At 41.7% G+C, this 8,845-nt stretch overlaps 1 non-coding gene across 1 annotated transcript; it reads right to left on the bottom strand.

The window, feature by feature from the left end:
• Positions 1-5,459: 5,459 nt before the first annotated feature.
• On the bottom strand, positions 5,460-5,627 carry LOC134166784 (U1 spliceosomal RNA). The gene has a single exon (XR_009965997.1). It is a non-coding gene; the product is annotated as a U1 spliceosomal RNA (small nuclear RNA).
• Positions 5,628-8,845: the final 3,218 nt, after the last annotated feature.

Genomic DNA, 8,845 nt, shown 5'->3' with positions numbered 1-8,845 from the left:
AAGATGTGAAGAGAAAGCTTCCTATCATGGTATTGCCCTCGGATAATTCTCCATTATTGATTTTTTTCAGGTAGGCAGCAATGGAGTTGCAATAAGAAGTCTGAGGGCAATGAAGAGAGACTTAAGATGACTATAAACTCTTCAGAAGTGATAGGTAAGGAAAGAGGTGATGGAGTAGCTCTGCGTATTAGGGAGTGTTTTGACTGCCTAGAGTTTGATAATAGTGATGAACGGTTTGAGTGTTTATGGGTAAGAATAGTTTTAAATTTTCAGAGAAGACAATTAACTCCACCCCATCCAGCCCAAGTACATAAGCAAAGAAGGGTCAGATATCCAGTATATCAGTTTCATCATGTTCTGTAAGCCTTCACAGTCAGTCTATTACATCTTATATGAACAAGTTCCCAGATCTGAGACATTCAACTTGTAAAACCTGTAAAAATATATCAGACGAAGAATGCAAGTATACATGCATTCTGTATTGTTACTAATCATAGATAAACTTGTGTATTTATGTAATCCTTCAAATAATGACTTTATTTTCCCAGCAAAACTAATATTTTTCTAGACATTCTCAGTAAAGATACATGTAAAAAAAAAATTATGTTTGAGTGCTACAATCACATTTCTTATTGTTGCTTGAATTCTTATGTATTTTTTGATGTTGAATTTGGCTGATTTTAGAATTCTAGAAGGAAATAAATAGTGGTATTTATCCTATTATTTTTAGATATTAAATCGCCATTTAATATCTTATGATGAAATTTATTTTCCCTCAAGATCCTATTAATGTAAGAACACATAATTCAACTGGCTCAGGTTTAGATTGAAACCTTTAAACCTTTAAATTTGGGCATTTATATTCCACCAGAAGTTTCTCTTTACAAGCCCTCACGTTTTCCTCTTTCTATGTCTTACTAAGTCATCAAATTCTGGTGATCCAGACTTCATAGCGGTAGATAAATAATGGTTTCAAGATATGTTAAGTATCCAAACTCCTCCAGCACTCATTTAAGATTTAATTTTTGTTCCAAATCTAGGGCTATTTTTCCTTTTTTCCCGACAGAAACTGCAAGAATTAATAGGTACTTTTAAGTTCTCTGTAACATTTAGGACATAGAGGATGATCATGAGTCTTGCACTAGTTTTGAAGCTTTCCAGGCTGCTGTGACATGATTTTTACAAATCTCTCTGGGTGAATGTTTTCTACCATTTGCAAGGATATCCTCTTGTATGGCTACATTTGTGGCAACAGCCTCCATTTTACCAACACATTTCTCAGCTTACTCACTTTTTCCATTGTGGCAAGTGGACAATTACTTCTCTTGCCTAGATGTGTTTATGTTTCTCCAGCAATAAAAAAACACCAAGCAGTTACCAGAGCATGGCCCAGCTGCTGTTGTTTGGAAGGTAATAAGAGGTTTTCGTTCCCTGATGCTGATAAGGACAGGCGATAGTAATTGGAGACAAGTTGGTTGGCTTTGGTCCTGTATCCCAGAAAATACACAGTACAATCTGTTGCCTGTTTTCAGTGACCTGTTTCTTAAGCATCATGTGTGGAAGTCAGCAAAGAGAAAACTGCTGTATGGCTAAGGCCTGTTAAAATGAGTTGTTATGAGCTGTTATAGTAATGATGAAGAAAGGGTGTTATGCACAAATGAGAGAAAGTGGAACTTGTGTTGGTGTAGTGGTTCAGTAGGAGGAAGAATATGGCATCTGATTATCCCAAGGCTTCTCATAATATGCAAATATGAACTTCAAATGTGTGAATTGTCCTCCGCAAACAACAAGAAAAGTAGAAAGGTGAGGTTTTCTGTATTCACTTTGCTGAACCAAGGCCTTAATTACCATGGAATTGCTACAGATATATATATAAAATACTGACAACAAAGCATTTTCTTGTGACGTTTAATTTAGAAGCAGTATAATGACCTATATATTGTAAGATGCAATTGAAATGTAGAGGCTTAAATACAATAGCGCAGTAACTTCTTACTGTTAACAAAACCTCCTGAGATTCTTGGAAAATATAGCCTTTAATACTGAATTTTAAACATATGTGGATTAAGAAGACAGAGCTTATAATTTTATAGCCATTTAGTGCATGGTTAATCACCATTACCCAACTTGGCACTATCTAATTTTATCCCTATTACAGTATCACAGTATCACAGTATGCTAGAGATTGGAAGGGACCTCGAAAGATCATCTAGTCCAATCCCCCTGCCGGAGCAGGAACACCTAGATAAGGTTACACAGGAATGTGTCCAGGCGGGTTTTGAATGTCTCCAGGGAAGGAGACTCCACAACCTCCCTGGGCAGCCTGTTCCAGTGTTCCATCACCCTCACTGAGAAGAAGTTTCTTCTCAAGTTTAAGTGGAACCTCTTGTGTTCCAGTTTGTACCCATTACCCCTTGTCCTATCATAGTTTGCCAGTGAGTAGAGCCTGGCTCCATCCTCGTGACATTCCCCCTTTACATATTTATAGCCATTTATAAAGTCACCCCTCAGTCTCCTCTTCTCCATACTATAGAGACCCAGCTCCCTCAGTCTTTCCTCATAAGGGAGATGCTCCACTCCCTTAATCATCTTGGTTGCCCTGTGCTGGACTCTCTCCAGCAGCTCCCTGTCCTTCTTGAACTGAGGGGCCCAGAACTGGACACAATATTCCAGATGGGGTCTCACCAGGGCAGAGTAGAGGGGAAGGAGGACCTCTCTCGACCTACTAACCACCCCCCTTCTAATACACCCCAGGATGCCATTGGCCTTCTTGGCCACAAGGGCACAGTGTTGGCTCATGCTCATCCTGTCGTCCACTAGGACCCCCAGGTCCCTCTTCCGTACACTGCTCTCTAACAGGTCGTTTCCCAACCTATACTGGAACCTGGGGTTGTTCCTGCCCAGATGCAGGACTCTACACTTTCCCTTGTTATATTTCATCAAGTTATTCCCTGCCCAACTCTCCAGCCTGTCCAGGTCTCGCTGGATGGCAGCACAGCCTTCTGGTGTGTCAGCCACTCCTCCCAGCTTAGTGTCATCAGCAAACTTGCTGATAGTACACTCAATTCCCTCATCTAAATCATTGATGAATATATTAAATAATACCGGTCCCAGTACTGACCCTTGAGGCACTCCACTAGTTACAGGCCTCCAACTAGACTCCGCCCCATAGACTACAACTCTCTGGCTTCTCTCCTTCAGCCAGTTCACAGTCCACCTCACTACCTGATCATCCAGACCACACTTCCTCAATTTAGCTGTGAGGATGCTGGGGGAGACTGTGTCAAATGCTTTGCTGAAGTCAAGGTAGACCACATCCACCGCTCTGCCATCATCCATCCACCGTGTTATTTCCTCATAAAAGGCTAAGAGATTGGTCAAACATGATTTCCCCTTGGTGAAGCCATGTTGACTGCCCCTCATAACCCTCTTATCCTTGATATGCCTTAAGATGGCACCAAGGATAAGGTGTTCCATCACTTTCCCAGGGATGGAGGTGAGGCTGACCGGCCTATAGTTACCCGGGTCCTCCTTCTTGCCCTTTTGGAAGACTGGAGTGACATTTGCTTTCCTCCAGTCCTCAGGCACCTCTCCCGTTTCCCAAGACTTGGTAAAGATGATGGAGAGCGGTCTAGCAATGACTTCCGCCAGTTCCCTCAGCACCCGCGGGTGCATCCCATCTGGACCCATGGATTTATGGATGTCCAGATTGCTCAACTGGTCTCTAACCCATTCCTCATCGACTAAGGCAAACCGCTCCGTCGACCTGACTTCATCTAAGGTCTCAGGGGTACAGGGCTCTTCAGGACTGCCTGCAGCAGAGTAGACAGAGACAAAGAAGGCATTCAGTAACTCTGCCATCTCTGTATCTTCTGTCACCAGGGCACCCATCCTGTTCATCAGTGGGCCTACATTGCCTCTGGAGGAACCTGCTGGACTGAGGCTGGGTTGCTGAGTGGTCCTTCCAGCAAACATCAGGGAAGTTAAAATCCCCCACGACGACCACGGCCTGTGACTGTGAGGCCGCTCTCAGCTGCCTGTAAAAGGCCTCATCAACTTCCTCACCCTGATCTGGTGGTCTGTAACAGACACCCACAACATTATCCCCCCTGCCAGCCTGCCCCTTAATTCTCACCCACAGACTCTCAAGTCGCTCGTCATCTGTCCCTGGACAGAACTCGGTGCATTGTAGTTGCTCCCGCACATAAAGAGCAACCCCACCACCCTTCCTGGCTGGCCTGTCTTTTCTGAAAAGGACATAGCCCTCCATGACTATATTCCAGTCATGTGAGCTGTCCCACCACGTCTCTGTAATTGCCACCAGATCATAATCTCCTGATTTAACACAGGTTTCCAACTCCTCCTGCTTATTTCCCATGCTGCGCGCATTGGTGTACAGACATTCCAGGGAGCGAGCTGAGCACACCGATTTCACCCTAGGATTATAGGAGGCCTCCCAGTCTTCATTAATTCTGGAGCGCTGCCCCACTGGGGCAAGCCCAGCTACAACCCCATCCCCCTTCAAATCTAGTTTAAAGCTCTCCAAATGAGCCCTTCTAATTCGTGCCCCAACATCCTTTTGCCTCTGTGAGACAAACCTTTCTCACTTGTCATTGTCCAGACTGGTGCCCTATAAAACCAGCCATTATCAAAGAATCCGAAGCCCTGCCTGTAGCACCAGTCTCGAAGCCAATCGTTTATGAACTGAATCTTCCCATTCCTTCCCACATCATCAGTGGAAGATGGAAGGAGTGAGGAGAAGATCACTTGAGCCCCAGACTCTTTCACCATCCGCCCCAAGGCCCTGTAGTCTTTCTTCATCCCCCTCAGACTGCGGGAAGCAGCTTCCTCCCCACCTGTCTGGAAGACCAGCAGCGGGTAGTAGTCTGTCGGGTGCACCAGGCTGGGGAGCGCCCTAGTGATATCCCTGATCCGGGCTCCAGGTAGACTGCACACTTCCCTATGATGAGGGTCAACTCTGCATATCGGGCCCTCTGTTCCTCTCAGAAGGGAATCCCCTACTACAATGACCCTTCTTTCTTTCTTAACAGAGGCAGTCTTGAGGTGCAAAGTCGACCCCCTTTTCCTATGTGGCCTTGTGGGCTGGCCCTGCCCCACATTCTCACCTACCCCTCCTTCAAGATCCAGGGCCTCGAACCTATTACGGAGGGACACCTGGGGAAGCAGGGCAGGAAGGGGGGAGGGTTTCCCACAACGTCGAACTGGAACTTGCTTCCAACCCTCGTCGTCTTTTTGGTCCCCTACCTCTGCACAACAGCTACAGGGCAGGGGCTGTCTCGGGCCATCCCCCTCTGTGTGAGAAGGCAGTGGGTCCCTCCCCTTTTGGGGGGTATATCCCTGGAACCGTTCCGACTGGCACGCCAGGGAGTTACTCCACCAGTCGATCTCCCTTTCACACTCCCTGATAGTCCTCAGCGTCTCAACCTCCTAAAAAAAGAAAAAAAAGAAAAAAAACGCAGTTCCCCACTACCACAAATTATGCAGTCGAGTTTCCCGCATTTGGGGAAATCAGGAAATCGCAGGGGTCAGCACACCCGGAGTGCAAGGGATGAGCCTCGCCCTGGGAAAACCACCTGCTTGATCATGGTGTCTCCCCTGCCAGGTATTAGGTTGTAGTTGTGCCACTACTGTCCCATTTAAAGAGTGCTAGTCACCATCATTACAGTGAATCACAGTTACCTAGGAGATAACCCAATAAAACAATCTTCCTGATGCACCTTCTCCAGTGAAGCAAAGTACAGTATAATAATATCCTACATTTATATGGCACTTTTCATCCCAAAGCACTTCACAAATTATGTACAGAGAATATCACAAAACTGCAGCAGTTTCAAAGTAGTGAAGGGCATAAGGCAATGAGCATACAGAAGGCTGCCTGCGACCAATATGAAGGAGTAAATTTAAGTAACACTTTCCCCATTATCAAATTCTTCCTGCATTTCCAGTATCTACACAAACAACAGATAACTATTTTCCATTTTCTATGGTGTATGTCAAAGCAAAAAGAGAAAAGGAGACAAGCTGAGGGGAAATAACACAATAAATGGGCCAAACTTGCTTAGTTTTGAACCTGGGATTTGTAGTAGATATAAACTTCCTGTTCTGAGGAACAAGGTATTCTCTCCCACTGAGATGCAAACATGGTGTGGCAAAGTCGCTTTTGGTCATTACAACACATTTCTCAGATATAGGTCCAAACAACTGCTATTTAACATCCTGAATTCCTTAAATGCCGGTAATCTAAATGGCATAATGTTGCACAATTAACAGATCAGATTTGCAGAAGTCTTGAAATTTTTAGAGGGGGAGACAAAATGAGAATTTTGTCAGCCTTGCCATCTAGCTCCTCATCCCATTTCTCCTGTCATATTAAACAGCTTCAGAAAACATTAAACATAAAATTCAGCTTCATAAAAGACAAAAATATAACCTCCTTACATCTAAAGTTACTCATTGAGGTAATCACAGGTATTAAAAAGTAAAATATAAGTATCTGCAACTTCTTCCTGTGTTAGAAGCAATCTAACCGCCATCCCTGGCAGTGTTCAAGTCCAGGTTGGAAGGAGACTTGGGTAACGTGGTTTAGTGGGTGGTGTCCCGGCCCATGGCAGGGGGGTTGGAACTAGATGATCTTAAGGTCCTTTCCAACCCTAACTATTCTATGATTCTATGATACACTCTGGGTGCTGAAGGTTTGCTTTCTTTATTTTGGGGGTGCGGGAAAAGATAACATGGCATAGGGAGAAAATCTTGTATATGTGGCTTGATCTTTATTAGTGATACAGAAGTTACTATCACAAACAGTTTTTTAAAATTCTAGAATTTCTACAAATCAATGTTTATCCTTAATAAGAATACCAAGAGCAACCTTAGACTGTGAACAACCTTATGTATACCAATAGTAATTCTTAAATTGGTAAAATGTAAAGTCATAAACTTTACATATTTCCAAGTTTTTCTTTATACATATTTATATCTATATATACTGGCCCTGTTATTTTACTTGTTTTAGAACACCCTTCCCTTCCTAAAACAATACATACATACTGTTTTGAGCAAACTGCCCAATGCTTTCAAAAGTATGCAGTCTTCTTCAGATCTGGAAAAGCCTTAAAAAAGTAGTCATTCAGTTCCACAGCCATTTAAAACCTAGTCTAAGCTGCAAATAACATGCATGGTACAAGGGGTTTGAAACTAGAGGTCACAAAACCTAACATCTAAACATGATAGAAGTTTTGAATCCTAAAGCATATCTGTGTTCACACTAATCTGACACAGGAAAAACCTGTCCCCATCTCAGAAATTATTACTGAGCTGGGTTGGTGATATAGCCCAATATGTGCCCTTACAGATAGTCTTCCAATAATCCTGAACCTGAAATGAATTTTTGAAGTTGAACTAACTAAATATCCATAGCTCAAGTATGGGAAAACCAGAAAGCTAGAAACACATAATGTATACAGATATTGAATAACCTTCAAGAGAGGGAAAAGAGTGTCATTAAAAACCAGAAAGAGTACACAGAAATTGAAATCATTGAATCACTGATCCAAAGCAGAAGTAATCATATTTCTTCTGGCTCTGAGTATACTGAAATGACATTTTGTGTATATGTTTTCCTTAGATTAGGCATTTTCTGTTTAAGTATTTCATTTTCGTAGTTTCCTTCTTAATTCTTCCAAACCAGGACAAAAACTTAGAAATCCAGTTAGATCCTTGACTACCGTGACTGCGATGCTGGAAATAAATAGGTGTGAGACTTTGTGCAATAAAATAATGAGTCATATAGTAGCACACAATGAATAAGGCGTCGGTGATGATCTACAAAAAGTAGACAGAAATCAGTTTCACTTTATTTCATCCAATAAAAGGAGGTCTAAATGTAGTCAACTAGAAATTAACAATGTCGCAATTTAGGAGTAAAAATACAATGAAAGTGTGCAGCAATATACTGGAAATTACTAAGTTGATTGAGTTAGAAGTTTGCGGGTAGTGAAAATGCAACATAGTTTTCATCTGAATGCAAAGTTTTCTTCTGAACCAGGGAAAGAAACACTTTCCTCCAAACTGTCCTGAGAACTCCAAAAAAGCAGAATAAAGATAATTGCATTAGATACTAAAATGAGCATCCTGGTTAAAAAGTGTGTTAAATATAATGTCACAATAAGCTCTTTTAAGGAATTTATCAACTTAAGTAAGTGTAGCTATAAACTTGGCATGGCAGCGGAGTGCTTGGTTCTATTACAAATATTCTCATAAAAATACAGGTGTGAAATTTACCATAAGTGCTAGCTCAAGAACACCACAACAAGAAATGGGTGCTTTCTGAATCTCTGATGGTTTTCCATGGTGTAGTTTAGAATATCTATAACATTTTTTTAAACTTTTGATTATTTTTTAAATATAGTTACTCTTGTGCATTTTATATTAAAAAAAGAACTAGCTGAAGACATATGCTGTATTATAAAATTTAACTTTGAAGGTATCTTGATAATTTGTCCTAAAACATATTAAAGGCTGAATTTATCATTGTGATTCCACCTAAGGACTTGGCTTAACTTTAACATGTTTTTTCTAATCTGGCCAATAACATACTTCTGAAAATCAGATGAAAATCATTACATAAACTGACAGAGAACTTCATACCTAAGAAAGACCAGCTGATGTAGATCACAGTGTTTACTGATGTGGCATCCGATATGCATTGCCAAGATGGCATCAAAAGACACAAAGCTTCACAGTATTACAGAGGTAGGTAAAAATCTATCTAAAGCTAAATCAGTCTATGTTGTTTGATCTCTTTTGTTAATGATTTTGTATTTTG

This window comes from Pezoporus occidentalis, unplaced genomic scaffold (assembly GCF_034315485.1).
Source record: "Pezoporus occidentalis ecotype Australia unplaced genomic scaffold, CSIRO_AGI_Poc_V1 ctg27, whole genome shotgun sequence".
Classification (NCBI taxonomy): Eukaryota; Metazoa; Chordata; class Aves; order Psittaciformes; family Psittacidae; genus Pezoporus; species Pezoporus occidentalis.
The sequence above is the reverse complement of the archived record's forward strand: the minus strand, read 5'-3'. Positions and strand labels throughout refer to the sequence as shown.